Raw genomic sequence first — 16,752 nt, forward strand, 5'->3', positions numbered from 1 at the left:
AAGAATAGTGTATGGCACATGGAAGGTACTTATGCAATATTTATTGAATAAAAATATGAGTGAATTGTGAGTCAAGGCAATGAATGAACTTACTATTAAGAATAAGTGAAATTTTCCTACCTGTACTCATTTTCAACTGTCCTTATCCAAATTCATTGTCTTTTTTTTTCTGGTGGCTAAATATATGTAGCATGAAATTACCATTTTAACCATTTTGAAGTAAACAGCTTAGTAGTATAAATACATTCACATTGTTTTACAACTATCAACAACCATTCCTCTCCAGGTTTTTTATCTTCCCAAACTGAAACTTGTACCCATTAAACAGGAACTCCTCATTCCTCACCATCTCTCACCCCTAGCCCCTAGCAACCTCAATCTTTCTGTCTTTGTCTACTTTCTGAATTTGACTCCTCTGGCTACCTTATGTTCATGGCATCATACAATATTTGTCCTTTTGTGAGTGGTTTATTTCACTCAGCATAAAAATGTCTTCAAGATTCATTCATGTTGTAGCACATGTCAGGATTTCCTTTTCTAAGGCTGAGTAATATTTCAGAGCATGTATATATCTTGTTTTGTTTATCCCTTCATTCATCAATAGACACTTAGGTTGCTTCTACCTTCTGACTATTGTAAATAATGCTGTTGTAAACACAGATGTACAGATACCTGTTTGATCTCCACTTTTAATTCTTTTGGGTATAAACCCAGAAGTGGAATTGGTAGATCATACAGCAATCCTATGTTTAACCTTTTAAGGCACAGCCATATTATTTTCCACAGCAGAAAAAACTCCCACCAATAATGCATAATGATTCCAATTTATCCATTCTCACCAACACATCATTTTATACTTTTTTAAACAATAGCCATCCTAATGGGTGTGAAGTGATACCTCACTGTGGTTTTGACTTGTTTTGCCCTAATTATTAGGAATGTTCAACACCTCTTCATATGCTTATTAGACATATAAATGGAAAAATGTTTGAAGAAATGTCATTTAAGTCCTTTGACTTCATTGCCTTTGAAAACATCATGCCATCATTGATATCGATAAAAATTAAAATTTGAGAAAGCTTTATCTTCCTACTTCCATTCTTCATCATATATGAACATATGTTGCTTATTTACATGACATCACACAATAACTACAACTCTTTTTTTTAATAACCAGAAAACTTTTTATTCCAAAATCAGCTGGGGTGAATTTTTCTAATAGAGGACAACATGAATAGAATTGCCAGCTTCTGTTAAAGGCTCTGCATGTATTAATGAATTCAACCTTCCATTTGAGATATGTACTGTTACTATTCCCAGTACACAGACAAAGATACTGAGGCACAAAGTTAAAGTAACTTGTGTTAGATCATTCAGACAATAAATGGCAGCCTGCAAATTTGAACCCAGCTTTAAGGGCCATATGGATATATCCCCTTAAAAAAAAATCACTTCTCAGGAATTCAGTGATTCCCTAAAGTCTATGTCTGATCTATTTCCTGGATGAGCAGAGGCTAGAACCATGGCAACATGCCACTCCAGGGCATGATGGGATGCCCCATGTCACCATCACAGCATGAAGGTGAGCAAATGCTACGCGTGGTGAACCTAGTGTGAGGTCAGGACCCAAAGTGGCATTTCACAAGCAATGCTGAGAAATCCTGAAGGTCAAGACAGGAATAGGGAAGCCAAGGTGTGTAGCCTAAACAGGCAGAGATACGAGGAGAGTCCTTGAGAGAGGGACTGACATGGTTAGAGCAGAGGCAGCCCTCAAAGCCCCTGAAGCTGTCCAGAGGGCACTGGCAGAAGCTTGTGACTCCCTAGAGTTTTAAAGCTATCCAAGCTGGGGCGTCATCTTGGTAGTTTGCAAACTGGCCCCATGCACAGAGGGCAAGGGAGACTGGAGGAAGCGGCGGACCACTCCAGACTGGCAGTTTTTACAAGCAAGGGAACTTAAGAGGCTCATCTTGGGTGGCTGCAAGACAAGATGTCCACACTTGCCTGCCAGGATCTTAAGTTTTTATAGAGGCTTAATGGGGTTGAGTCACTGCACCATCCAGATGGTCTCAACAACACCTTGCTCTCTCAAGATTATGTCCTTGGAACAGTTTCCACTGCAGGAACAACAGGCAGGGCATACATTCTAGGGACAGGGGAGGGGGTGAAGAGCCTCTGATAATCCAGGTCTGGCTCAAGGGTCAACCAGTCACATCCTCTCAATTACCTCCTCCAGCACATGCCACAATTTAAAATGAGTTCCTTAGTCTGGGACTTTGTCTACTACGAGAATACTATCAATCAACTAAATTACAACAGCTCCTTAATAGTCACACCTTAGTGTCCACAAGCCTGGCTCTTTTGAAGAGCAGATGTGGATAAGGAGAGTGCCAAGAGGGCCTAAGAGCTGGTTACAGGGACAAAGGAGGTCAGCTGAGAGCTGCACAGGGAACTGAAAGGTGTGGGGGTGGTGTGTGTGGAGAAGAACTTCATGATTTTGTGTTGGTCCAGACCAGAACTCAGCATTTCCTTAGTTTTTATTTTTAACAAATTAGATGGCTTCACTCTTTCTCAAATTCCTGACATCTGTCCTGGCCGCAGTTTGCAGGCACAGAGCTCTGCATGCTCCCATCTGGCCTTGACCTTGGCCATTGCACTGCCTGGGTGTGCTTTCCCTCTCTCTTCACCTGGCTAACCCCAGGGGTCCTTCCCGCTCTGCTCAAGCTTGCCCTCCTTTGCGAAGCAATTCTGGACCACCTGCAATAAGTCAGCAGCCTGCTCCACCACCCTCCCAGTATCCCCACTGCCCCCAGTGTGCTGGGAGCTACCCTTCCAAGTCCTCACCCCTTCCCACAGTTGACTGTGAGCTCCTGAGGCCAAGGACGAAGATCTCCGTCTCCTCTGGGTCTCCTGCTCATTGTCTGGTGGACACTGAATGTGTGCTTAGAGCACACAGAACATAGGAATCATGCTTCTCTTGGAGGACTCACTGTGCACTTGCCTCTCATCACCAGGCTCTCTGGGTCTGACCATAAATTCCTTCTTTCTTTACAAATGAGCTCTGAGTACTCAGATGTCCTTGTCAATGAATTTGCCTTTGGACAATGGCACTTCCTCCTTCATGCCTGTAAGCTTTTAAGATTGCAGGGTCAGCAGGAGGCTTGCCACATGAAATAGACAAATGAAAAAGCAATTTTGCCATATAATATTTTGGTTATATAAACATCTAGGGAGAGCCAACCTCTCTAAAACTCGTAGATACCTTACTGGGCTTGCAGCTCTGATTAATCAACAAAAATCATATTTTTTTATATTTAGTTAAAGAAGAACAAACAAATAGCAGTCTTTATGGCTTTGTCTATCCCCACCCCACCATCATTTTTAGAAGTAAATACAGGAGTATGGAAGAAGACCTGATTGCTCTTTTTCTCTTGACTCATTTATTTTGCAGGATCCCTGGGCAAGCACACTCTGTTAGTTGTCTGCTTTTTAAGCCTAAAACTTTGCTTCAGGGCTGACATTTCACAGAGGGCATCTGGTGGAAGAGAGTGAATCTTGGAACCATCTAATTCTGGTTCCCTACCATCAATTACTTGAATGATAATGGGAAATCACTTACTCTTTCTGGACCTCAATTTCCTGGACTATAAAAGAATGGAACATACTAGATGATTTCTCACATCCTATCTAATCTGTTAATCATGATTCTGAGATGAAAACTGACCCAAACAAAGTTGGTTTAAAACTTGTGGGGCCTCTAAATGATTACATATCAGGCAGCAAATAAAACTTATAGTGTCAAAAATAATGAATGACATTGGGAAGACTCATATTTCTTTCGGGGAAGAAATGTTCTTTCCTTCTATAGGGATCCCTGCTGTGTGAATTAGAGGTGCAATGGGGACCTACTGCTCTGATTCATTTTGTCACTGAGCCATTTGTCACTATGAGGAAAGAGTCTGCCTGATATTGAAATGTGTATGAAGGAGGTAGAACCAAGAAATGGAGAGAGAGAGCCCTAGCACATTGTTTAAACTCCTGGATTCAGCCACACCTGAAGCAGTAATACTCCTGTATCTTGCAGTTACATGAGCCCAAGAAAGCCCCTTTCTCCCATTTTTTTGTAGTTTGTCTATTTAAGATAGGTTCCTAGCAGTTGCAACCAAAATAATACTAATATAGTGTAAGCAGTCAAATGTTGTAGAAAAAAATATTTATGCATGGAAAATATTTGAAAAATAAACCCCAAAATATTAATGGTTGTTATCATGGATGATTAAAGGCTATTTTTATTTTCTTCTTCATACCTTTCAATATTTATCAAATTTTCCAAAATAATAAATTACTGGTATAATGTCTAATGTTATTTTAACACACAATCCCCTTAAAAACTGGGAGGAACTTTTCTATGTTATGGAGACTCTTGCCTCCCTTTTCTAACTTTTTTATTTGAAGTTGAGATTTGATACACTATTGATACTTCTTGTGGAAAGGGTCATTGTTCAGGCCTTAAATTCTGTAGTGCGGTAAAGGGCTAGATAGTAAATATTTGAGGCTTTTTTGCCATATACCCTCTGTGGCAACCACTCAACTGTGCTGTTGCCTCTTGAAAGGAGCCCTAGATAATTCGTGAATGAATGAGCATAGCTGTGTTCCAATAAAAGTTTATTTAGAAGTACTGAAATTCAAATTTCATATAATGTTCACATGTCACAAAACATTATGCTTTTGTTTACTTTTCCACCGTTTCTAAATGTAAAAATCAATCTCAGCTCACAAGCCTTAGGACATGGGCGGGGTCACATTCTGCAGGATGTAGTTAGTTCGCTGACCCCTTGCTCTATAATAGTAAGATTTCTGTCATTACAAACACACTAGGTTTTTCTGCAGCCCTAATTTCTGTGACCTTCTCATTGGGTTTCAATTAGGAACAATAATCCTACAATGTCTGGCGTGGTTTTTTTTAGCTAGCCTCACGGGCTTAGCAGCTGTGTCTCTGTCAGCATTTGTGTTCTTTCCTTTTACTGGGGTGCTTAGAGGAATCTTCCCACTCTTTGATCCTGAACGTTAGAGTCAGTATTTCCATACCTTTGCTCAAAGAGCAGCCATGTGGGAGTTCTTGGGGTTGTTAAGCCCTATTTTGGAATCTGAGCTCGAAGCTGATAGAACTTTAAAGGATTTTTTGTGAATTGCTGTCAGAATGGCTTTCTATCCCATAATGATCTGTACGTGGGAGAAGTTTATTATTCTGTCAACAATATTCAGTAATGATCAGCCAATGGCAATTTAAAATTTTAAAAGATAACTTGATTTGGGAATATTTGTGAAGTTTCATTTTAAGACGGAAAATAAAAATAAAGGGATTTAATTTATTGCTGTCGTGGTGTGTCTTTTAAGAATGTTTCCAGCTATAACTAACAACAACCCTAACTTATGGTGGATAAAATGAGTAACACTCTCAGGTCGCAGGAAGTCCAGAGGCAGGCATTGTTGCTGTTCTCAACGCTGTGAATCTCTTTATCCCTCTGACGTGAGGCTGCTGAAGCTCTAAGACTTGTGTCCAAATTATCCTTCCCACAAGCCCCCAGCAGACAGCTATTTAAGTAACACTCTATCGTGGTGTCCAGCAACTACCTTGACTGTAGGGGAAGCTGGGAAAGCAAGATTTAGCTTTTTCAGCCTCTGTGGTTGGGCATGGCAACAGAGAAGGGAATTAGGACGAGCCGTTGGGTTGGTATAACATTCCTGTGATACTGAATAAAATTCCTGATGCTCTTTTACCCCACACCAATGGAACAGGCCACTCAAGGAAGCATAGACCACATCTGTGTTCTGCACTGAGGCATCCCTGGCTCCTAGCATACTGTAATCACTCAGTAAATATTTGCAGAATGAATGAATGAATGAGCCAAATGACAAGAGCTCTTGGAAACTCGTTGTTTGTGTGACCTATCCTTTTTTGGACACTACACCAACAAAGAATCCTATGGCTTGCCCTCACCTCTCCTATCTTCAGCCATGGCTTAAAGCTGCACCAGATGACAGAAAGCCCTTACACATAGCTCCACCAGCTGTCTCTGCCCATAATTTAAACCCTGCTGAAATTCTGTTCCTTCACAGACATTTTTCTGACTGCTGAGCACTGCTTCCATCACGTTGCAGTTTGTAATGAAGCTTATTTAGTGGCTACCTAGAGCCAGAACTCATGAGACCTATTACAATCAAGAAAATAAAGGTGGGGGCGGGCAACCACAGATCTCACTGAGCCCTTCCTATATTCCAGATACCATGCTGGGGATTTTACATTTGATTACTCATACTTCACTAATGAGAAAGAAAAAGCTCACATGCTTAAGTGTGAGCCTTTGAGAAATACCATGGGTTAAATGAGACAGAGGGTAAGATTTTAGAGTCTTGGATTATATCACAAACACCAATCTAGATCCTGCCTTTGAAGAGAATGGTTTCTGAGATGAAGAGAGGCCACGCATAGAGCCCTGGCCCACTGGCACCCAAGTCATGACCCTGTATCTGTCCTTTCTCGGTGCATGTCAGATGGGTCATCTCAGCCTTCTTCTTGCAGGGAGCACCCACTCCTCCCTGGTTCCATGTGGTCTTAATGGGGTGCCAACCACAGGAACCATTAGAGCACCTTCATTTGTTCTAGTCAAAAAGGGGTCAACAACCCACAGAGTTAACTGGAGCCTTTTTTTGGGTTGGAATATGGACATTAGAATAAAGAATATCACTTTTCAATTAGAGTTGCTAGTATAGGGTAGGAAAAAAAATCCCTTTCCTTTATTCATCTCAGGTTCTCTGGCTGGGGTCCTATAAGTGACACAGGCAAAAAATAGATTTACAAGATAAAACCAAATATATTTGTTCACATGTGCACTGTGCATATGCTTGGGGGCCTCCAGTAACCAGTAACACAAAGGGGTTGTTAGAATGTGGTTTTCATACTATCTGAAGCTGAACAAAGGGAAAAGCTTGGGGCTTGTAGGAGGGGGAGACAACTAATGGGAAGGTGACCAGGAAAAGTATGGTACAGGGGTTATATAATAGTGGGTTTTTTTACAGATTTAAGTTGCTGCCTTCTTCACTGATAGAAGTCGTTGAGTCCCCTTCTTCCTGTTATAGAGAGGAAGACATCTGGACAAAGGGAAATTGCCTTTATGAATGTAAATTGCCTTTATGAAAGAACAACTTGTACCCTGTTTTTAGAGCTTTTCCTGTATCTGCTGATTCTCAAAATAATCCATATGCCAAAGAGGCCCATTTTGGGGTGGCACGTTCTGGCACCCTTCACTTGTTAGACTGGGTCCACAACGAGAGTGGCCCAGCTCTCTTACTGTATGCAGTGTGATGCTGGCCCAACCCAGGTAATGGGGAGACAGAGAGCTTTGGTAACACCATGGAGCACAGGCAAGGGAAGCCCCTAGACAACAGCTGTGCAGCTGGTCTGGGGCTCAGTCTAGGTGGGACAGGAGGCCAGAAACTCTGGAAGGGAGAGCTCCAGGGAGAAAAACAGGATTGCTTATGTATTAATGCATTAGAACATTTAGGAAATGGTACAGTAGGCACCTGGTAGAACTGATGACATACTTGGAAAAAAAAAATTAAGTATTGGTATATTGAAAACCAAGCAAGTGAGCAAAGTAAGGCAGTGAACTCCAGGAAGAACAGGTGTACAAGACAGGAAACACATATTACATCATATTTCTTGGCTCAGCAGTGAACAATACTGACCTAGTCATAATAAGGTTAACAAAATTGTGACATAGCATAATGGCAGGATGAGAGGAGACAATGTGGGAAAGAGTAACAAAGACAAGTCTTCATCTATTGTAACAGGAAATCAAAAGATAATGTCTAAAATGACAACAAGTACATTATTTAGAAATATGAAAGGAAATACCAGAAGAACTAGGAAAGGAGTTGAAATTTTAGATTTAAAAAACTTGGGAGTTTTGCTGTTATTAAAAGCTTTTCAAAACTACGTGGTTTTTAAAACCATATGTACTTACTGTTTATATATACAGCAAATATATAGTAAATACATATAATGGATATATAGTTTATAAACATATAACCACATATATTACTATTTTATATAGAGAGAAAAAATATTGCTAAATGTACATATATAAATTTCAAAGAAGCATGTATTTTGGAAAAATACAATGTAATCACCAGTTCCTGAGAAGCCATAAGTGTGGGTTGTGTCATGACCTTAAATATATGTAAATCATCTTATTTCCTTAAAATGAGGCAGCACAAAAGCACAAGAAACAAAATATGCATATGCCTCTTTCAAACACAAGTCTGTGAATACAGTGAAACTCACTGATATAGAGCGAAGACAAGGCCAGCAAAAAGCGTTTTCAGTAAAAGCAACCTCTTTATAGCAAATCAGTGCAAGCAGAGGGCTTTGTCATGATGGTGGCCTTGGGATTCCAGGTGCCTCCAGGGAGGCAGCCTGTGAGCAGGCAGCAGCCAGGTTCTGGCCCCACACCCTTTAGCACATCATGTTCTAGGGCAGAGCTGAGACCTCAGTATGTCAAATTTTAAACATCTTAAAAATAATAGCTATGAATGTGCGTGCACGAATTTGTGTCAGAGAAAAGTGAGGGAAGGTTCCCTTTTTCAGGAACTCAGTATCTTAAGCCTTCTGTTCTTGCCGCAGTTCTTAGGATTAACTTCCTATCACCCTTCCCTTTGAACCCAGCCCCTCAAAGTCCTCCAGTACTGCATGCAGGGGATGCTTGGGATGCTACCAGTCCCTGCAGGCCAGGAGAACATTCCCGAGTGGTGTGAACTGCTGGAGAGGATTGTCGCTTACTGTTCAGCCCAGGCCCAACTCCAGAACTGAGGGGTGGGGTTGGGGGGTTGGGACTCCCTGGCCTAGATCACAATGTAACTATCCCAGGAGGAGCTCTTCACCCAAGGAGACAAAAGATCTGAGCAAGAAAGGTGGATCACACCATGCAGTGTGCTTACACACAGCGGGTAAGTCAGGACCCGGTGGATGTAAATAACAGAATCGCAGCCAGAACCTCCGTGCAGTAAGGAGAGAATTCTTTGACACTTTAACCGGGCAGTTTGAGGGGTCACGCTGGCTCCAAGCATAACTGTCCTAATAGTTCAGACAATATCCTGTCATTACTCTCCCGGTCTTGGTCACTCTCTCTCTCTCTCTGTCCCTATCTCCAGATCCAGGCTCATGTGATTCTTAGCACACACAATCTCAAAAGAAAATTCCCTCTTTCCCAGCAGCCGTGGACATCATAGAGAATAGGTGTGGTCCTACAGTGGACACCGCACACACACACACACACAGTCTTGGAACAATCACTGCATGAATCGTTGCATGGAGTCAGCCTGGATCATGACCCAGAGAAGGGGTGGTGGGACCCTGGGTTTAACAGCTCTACCATAGGGCCTTCATTTGTTCTGGTCAAGAAGAGGTCAACAACCCACAGACCCAAAGTGTTCCCAAAGTGGACAGGCCTGTCTGTTACCAGAGAAGGGGAAAGGAATCAAGGGCAGGCAAAAACTATAGAAATTCATGTTCCAAAAAAAATATTACAAGCACAACTATGACTGAAGCATGATTACATATTCAATTAAAAAAAAGTGTTATTCTTGTACTAAGCAAGTATCACTGCTTATAGGAAACCAGTGAAATCCATTGCCGGGAACAAAGGGCTACTCTCTTAGCCCTTTCAAATACTCTCTTTTTGTCATTCAAATCCTGCAGCATTTGCTAATTCCCTATATATTCTTATGAAATCATATCCCAGGTCATGTACAGAGTTCTCTCCTCCTAATACTATGGCCTGGGATTTCCCAATCTGTCAGGAATCACTTAAAGTACATAGGTTAGCTTCCTTAACTGCCTTTCTCTAACTTTTGCTCTGCTACTTCTTGTGAGCTTTTACAAAGAAACTGGCAAATGCTGGAATACAGGAAAGCCAGCTTTCTTCAAAGACTTGAATGATTTTTCTTTTGTTCTGAGGTCATTGGTTTACTTATAAGGCAAGTAGATCCGTGATTTCCATCTGTGTTCTTAGACTCCTTATGGCAGATTTCCAGTTGGCCACACACTATCTCCTTTACAGTGCCAGTCCACAATCCCAGCCACCCTCCCATCAAGAAGTGAAGTCTTACCCCTCTTCTTGAATCTGGGCAGTTTTGCGATTTTGTTGACAACACACAGTATTACAGAAGTGACGCTGTGCGTGACTTCTGAAGCTGTCGTGAAATGTGATGCAGCTTCCTCGATGTTCTCTGGAGTACTTGAACTTGATCACCAAGATACCCTGTAAGAGCTGATCTTAATGAGGCGTCAACCCAGGTTGGCTGGAATAGTACAAACTAGAGGCAGATGCATTTCACTGATGTCTTCAGCAAGGAAGGACAACTAGAGAGTTCATTGCCACCTATGTCCTTGCTTCTAAGTGCCAAAATGTTAAGAGCCACTTTGGGTAATGCATTTTATGTATGGAGTTTACCTGGGCTAAAGTGGAAAGTTTGCCTTTGTGCAGGACATTTACATTCCTGGGGCCCAAGATTAGAAATTTCATTCATATACCACAGATGGACTGTCCTGGAAATGCACATTATCTGTCCATAAAATGGGGTGAGTGGGGAGGCCATGGTTAACGGGTGCCCGATTAGCTTTATCAGATGGTTGTGAGACTTTGGGATCAGACTCAGTGTGAACCCTGTTTTCACCACTGACTTGCTCTGCAACGTTGGGCAGGTCACTCAGCTTCCCAGAGCCCAACCTGAGAGTGAAAACCACAGAGATGTGGGTTCTGCACACTCTTCATTCCAGAGGTCATTGGCAACCATTCTTGGTCTCTTTGTCTGGGACCGAAGCCTCTCAGTCCATATACCTCCATCTGTGGTATATGAATGAAATTTCTAAGCATTCAGCTCTCCCTGTGATCCTCTGGATCACAATGGCACTCCTCTTGTTGGGGTGATAACAGGATGGAATGAAGTGGGGTTGGAAGTATGAAATCCATGTAAAGGACTGAAACCATGCCTGGCACATGGCAAGCAGTTGATAACATGAGCTATAATAATACGATATGACATGACACGATAGCTATAAGGTCAATACAACCATAGTCTCATAGAAATTATAACATCATGGCTAAGAGAGGCTTTGAATCCAGAGCACCTGGTTCGGAGCCTGACACTACCATTGAGTAGCTAGGTGACCTTGGCTAAGTTACTTAACCTCTTTATGCCTTACTTTCCAACACTACAAAATGGGGATACCTACTCATGGCATTGTTGAGAGTTAAGTTACATAAAGCCTGAGCCCATGCCTGGCACATAATAATCACCCAATGAGTGTTATTTACTTTTATTATAAACAGTCATATATTTTACAGTTTGGAAGCCTTTCCTGGCTGCTAATAGCTCAGATATTGCTCTTACATCTAAAGGAACTGGCTTAAATTTTAGGCCAAATATTAGCAGTAGGAAGCATGTGGCATTGGCTTCCATCCTGCAGGTTTAAGGTCATGAGGCTCCAGAAACACTTTATCTCCTTCCAGATATTGTCTCTAAAATGTGCAGGTGTTTGGTTTCATGTGTGGCTCCTTTGTGAACATTGGCACTGACTCAGAAAAAATACGATTTTCCATTTAATAATCTTGAAAGATAAAAACAAAAAGTTATGCACAATCACAATACTTAAATTGGTGCCACATAATGCAAAGCAAAGCTCAAAGACATCCGGAGCCTGGATCCTTCAGGGCTCACAATCAGCCTTTTCCTTTCCCTATCTCTGTTCCTGTCTCCCTCATTTTTCCCTGGATTTATGGACATGTAACTGACATAAAACACTGGGTAAAGGTAAGGTGCACCACAGGGTTGATCTGATACACTTTCATATTGCAAAATGATTACCTAGCATTAGCTAACACCTCCATGCTGTCACATAACTGCCACTTCTTTTTTGTAGTGAAAACCTCATCTCTTCTCCTTGTTTGCCTAACTGGTACCTTTGCCTTACTCCTTTCTGACCTTCCACATTTAGAAACTAAAGAGAAAATATAAATTAGGTCATTGCTTCCTGACCCACTTAGAGGTCAGGGATTTCTCACCAGCTCACATTTCTTGCCTGATCAGGACTGAGAGGCTTCGGACCCAGATAGAGAGACCGAGAATGGTTGCCTACGACCTCCGGAATGAAGAGTGTGCAGAACCCACATCTCTGTGGTTTTCACTCTCAGGCTGGTAGTGTGAACCCTACCTGCTGGCGAGCGTGCCCATGCCCAATCCAGGCTCCACGCTACAGCGACTTCACCGTCCTGGGCTCCTCAGCTACCAGGCTAATGTTCTGGCCCCACCATCTGCTGTTGGCCTGGGAGCAGCCTGGGCAAACAGAAGAGGTGGGCAGGTGCGGCAGGAAAGAGCCCTAATTACCCACAACTGAAAACACGAGGTACAGATGAGGGCCCTCAGGCTGGTTTTATAACAGGAGAGGCGCCCGGCAACAGGAGTCTGACCCTGAAGGGCCCACAGGAAACCAGAGAACTGAGTTCACCGCAGCAGGCACGCTGGTGGCTCTAACTGGTTTGCTGTGAAGCAAAGTCTTATAAAACATTCAGCAGCCCCCTCAAAGAGAAGGAAAAACATAAATCATGGAAGAAGTGCTCCTCCGTCCTGTTCTGGGGTATCTTTATAGCTAAGCGTGCGGATGGTTTTTATTTTCCTCTTTGTTTGCTTCCTTTAAAAAAGAACAAATCAAAACAGACAGCTGCCAGTGCCCATAGAAATTCAGCTTTGTTCTTTTGAGGTTGATTTGAGGTTTGTTTTGGCAAAATGGGTCACTCCCCAGAATCACTCCTCTGCCCTGTCCCTTCTATTGTTGCCTCCCAGGCAGCGGGAACCTTCTGGGTACAAGGACAACGCAAGACATCAGCATGCTCACGTGGACACATATTCTAAAGCCTTCTTTCCTTTTCGAACATCTTTCCTCCAAACCTTTACAAATAGAAGTGCTGGAATTTAGAACTACCAGGATTGTATTAACTATAATTTGAGAATTTTCTGCTGGGAATTCCCTTGTGCAACTTGAAAGGTCAGAGGCAAATGGGCCACTTCTGTAATCTGGAGACATGTTCCATGTGATAGGGAGAGTCCGACAATCACTTCCCCATGTGGTCAGTTTCCTGGGAGAGTTGCACAGGCCTTTGACTTCAGCTGCAGCGGTCTTTGGTCTCCCCCAATGAACAAAAAGACAGGGGAAGAAAGGCTTAAGGTGCCAATCAAGGGGAAGGAGCCGGGTAGGGTCCTGGCTGGGTGTTCCCTCTCCTCCCCTGAGGCAAGTCTACGAAAATGCATTCTCTCTCCAGATGCAGGATGATGTATGGACAGTGAGGGCACCGGGGTCCCCTGAGAAACCGTGAGGGCCTCGTGGGAGCAATGTGTCCATAACCAGGGCTGGCCATTAGGTCACCCGCTTGCCTTCCTGTCCCGCCCCTGCCTCACCTCAGGTGGAAAGGATCAAAGGGGCAGGACGGTGAGGGCCTGAGGGGTAAGAGGCTGCCTCAGGGACGGTGCTGTGTGCCCGAGCCCTCTGGCTGGCTGGGTTATTCTCAGCACTGCAACTGCTGCCTCAGAGCAGGAAAGCCCACTGGGCAGTATTCCTTAGATGTAGAGAAACCAGATTTAAATGCTTTGTTATATTTCAGGGAAACTTTGAAATTACCTTGAAAGAACTGAAACTCTGTTTTACAAGGTCTATCTAGTTTATATGCTTCCAAAATTGGAATCATCCTGGGGGCTTTGGAAAACCAGAACCAGATGCCAGGCCTCCAACCCTAGAGATCCTAAGGTGAAGGTTGCAGGGAGGTGGGTTCAGGGTTTCTGTGGCTTCAGGTCTTCAGGTGATTCTGACAGGCAGATGCTCCATTAGAAAGTGAGCTAATGCTTTGATATGGTTCATATTCTCAGGGGTTTTTTCAGGCATCACTAGGCCATTGCAGAGTAACTATCAGTCAGGTGACTAGTCTTATTTCTGAGATGGTCATATAAATAGATTAATAAAAATGTGCACACACACTGGGCATATAAAGGAGAATGAGCAGACCAGGGAAATCCAGTCTCACTGCATGACTCAGCTTGCTTCCCTTGCAACGGCCATACAACCATCATCTCCCCAAAGATTATAATTTACTTTCCAGTCCAACAATGAAATTTGATGAAGAGTCATCTTAAAGAACATGTTTTTTTTTTTTTTTTGGTGGGCCAAAAGTTATGGTCATAGCATACAATAAATAAGAGTATCTTCAAAAAGAAGACTTAATTAAGTTAGGACATGGCATTTGGGTATAATTTTGTTCCCACAAATAAGAGCAATTATGTACAGGAAATTGAAAACTAATTGTTCAGGGACTGATATTCCCCCTAGAAATGTAAGAATGTTTAGACTGATGTCTGTTGAGTTTGCCAAACCAGACAGGATTGATGAGAACACCACTGTTTTTAAAAGGAAAACTCTCACAGTAAAGAACCAAACCATGTACCAGACATCGTGCTAGATTTCAGCTGTAAAAAAAATTAGAGTTCAGCTCATAGAATTAAAAACAGAATTGCCATATGTTCCTGCAATTCCCCTTCTGGGTATATACTCAAAGGAATTGTATGCAGGGTCTCAAAGAGAGATTTGTACATCATGTTCATAGCACATTACTCACAATGGCCAAATGTTGAAAATAACCAGTGTGCATCAACAGATGAATGGATAACCAAATGTGGTCTACACATCTGATGATTATTCATTCTTAAACAGGAAGAACATTCTGACACATGCTACAACATGGATGAACCTTGAAGACCTTATGCCGAGTGAAATAAACCAGCCACAAGAGGACACATACTGTGTGATTCTACTTACATGAGGAACTGAGAGCAGTCAAATTCTCGGAGATGAAAGTAGAATGGTGATTGCCTGAGTGGAAGGGAGGATTGGAGTTAATGTTTGTTGGATACAGAATTTCGGTTTTCCAAGATGAAAAGAATTCGGGAGATGGATGGTGGTGATGGTGCACAATGTGAATGTACTTAATGTCACTGAACTGTATACTTTAAAATGGTTAAAATGGTCGATTTTTTGTTATGCATATTTAACCACAATTAAAAAAAATTTTTTTAAATCAATATAATTTTTATTAACTATGCTTCATGAGGGTGTTAAAGAAAACAGAAGCTGCCTCTCTGTTGCGGAAACAAGAGTGTGGACTGCCACCTTAGCCAAATTTAAGATCACAGTGAATTAGGACAAAGGAATTTCTTTTTAACAGAAGCTCATTTTTTTGTTTGGTAATATCTCTTGCCTTAATTTTCACATTATCTAAATGAGTTTTCGAATACATTCATACACATACAAATATTCTAATGTGTCAATAAAACCAAATTGGCAGGTGCCACCCATCAGAACCTTCTCTAACAGTACGCACCTTTTTAGACTTCATGGGGCCATGTAATGGTGGCAGTTTCCCATGGAGGTAGAGCTGTAAGGCCAGGCTTGGGTAATTTTCCTCTTGTTTCTCTCCGTGGGTTCAGTCACCATCTCTAGCCCAACAGGCACAAGCGAGATGTGACTTGTGAGCAGCAGGAATAACAGCAGCTTGGTTTGCTGCACACCCCACTAGCTCTCCACCCTTAGAACACCGGGCACTTCCCTTCCCACCAGCTAAGTTGAGTTGTACTCTTTCCAAGAGTCAGTGTTGTTAGTTTCCAATCAATTGCAACTGGTTATCGTAATTTACAATTAAATGTATTACATAGACCACTGGAGGAGATACTATTACAAGAAGAGAGTTGTTTCTGTGGAAACTAAGTGGAATGCCGTTGGCTACAATAAATGATTTCATTATTGTATTAATTAATTAATCATTCAGGGCTATTAATTGGGAATGAACAGGCAATGAGTGAAGGTGGGGCAGGGAGAGTCCAACAAATCCATTCAGATTCTGTTTAAAGGAGTCAGAGTCTGAAAAATCATAGGCAATGGATTTCAGGTGTGAACAAATTTAGAACAATGATCTGAAGGTGCCATTAGCAGACCCATGTACACAGACAAGGCCTTGGTCTCACATCAAAAAATGGGTGAATACATGGACATTTTCACACTTATTTAACAAAATGGGTAAGGTATGCATGTATCATTTTTTTCAATTCTTTGCTGTCCTGACAATGGGTTTTAGCCCCAGACAAGTTCACTATGGATTCAGTGAAACCGAAAAATGACAGTGAAACTTTCTTTGGGTGAAAGAGTTTATACCAGCTTTACTCCCACGGTGGCGTGTCCATCACTAGCATCCTGTCCACTCAGAGTGAGTCTGCATGCAGCAAGCTGGTCTCTGCCTCTGGGCCTCTCCGCCCCTACAGCCGTCTCAGTCTCTGTCCTCGGCGCTGTCACCACTCCAGCCTCTGCTCTCCTGCAGCCCTGCAGCCTTGTAGCCGTGCAACCGTGTCTCCCAGAGCACTGGGTGGAGCTCTTTCTATAGAGTCAATAGCAACATATTGCCCACACGTGTATAGTGAGCTGGCCAACCAGGGCTGGGTGAGAATCCTGGCCACAGGAACCTTCACTTTATCCACATTTGCTTTAACCAGCTTCTGCAGTCACAGTGGTTCCTGCTGTGGTTCCAGGATACTTCTACTGCTCTGTTCTCATCAGACCTCTGGTTTGATTTTTCCAACAACCTCCCCAAAGCCAACTAG

This window comes from Manis pentadactyla, chromosome 2 (assembly GCF_030020395.1).
Source record: "Manis pentadactyla isolate mManPen7 chromosome 2, mManPen7.hap1, whole genome shotgun sequence".
Taxonomy (NCBI): domain Eukaryota; kingdom Metazoa; phylum Chordata; class Mammalia; order Pholidota; family Manidae; genus Manis; species Manis pentadactyla.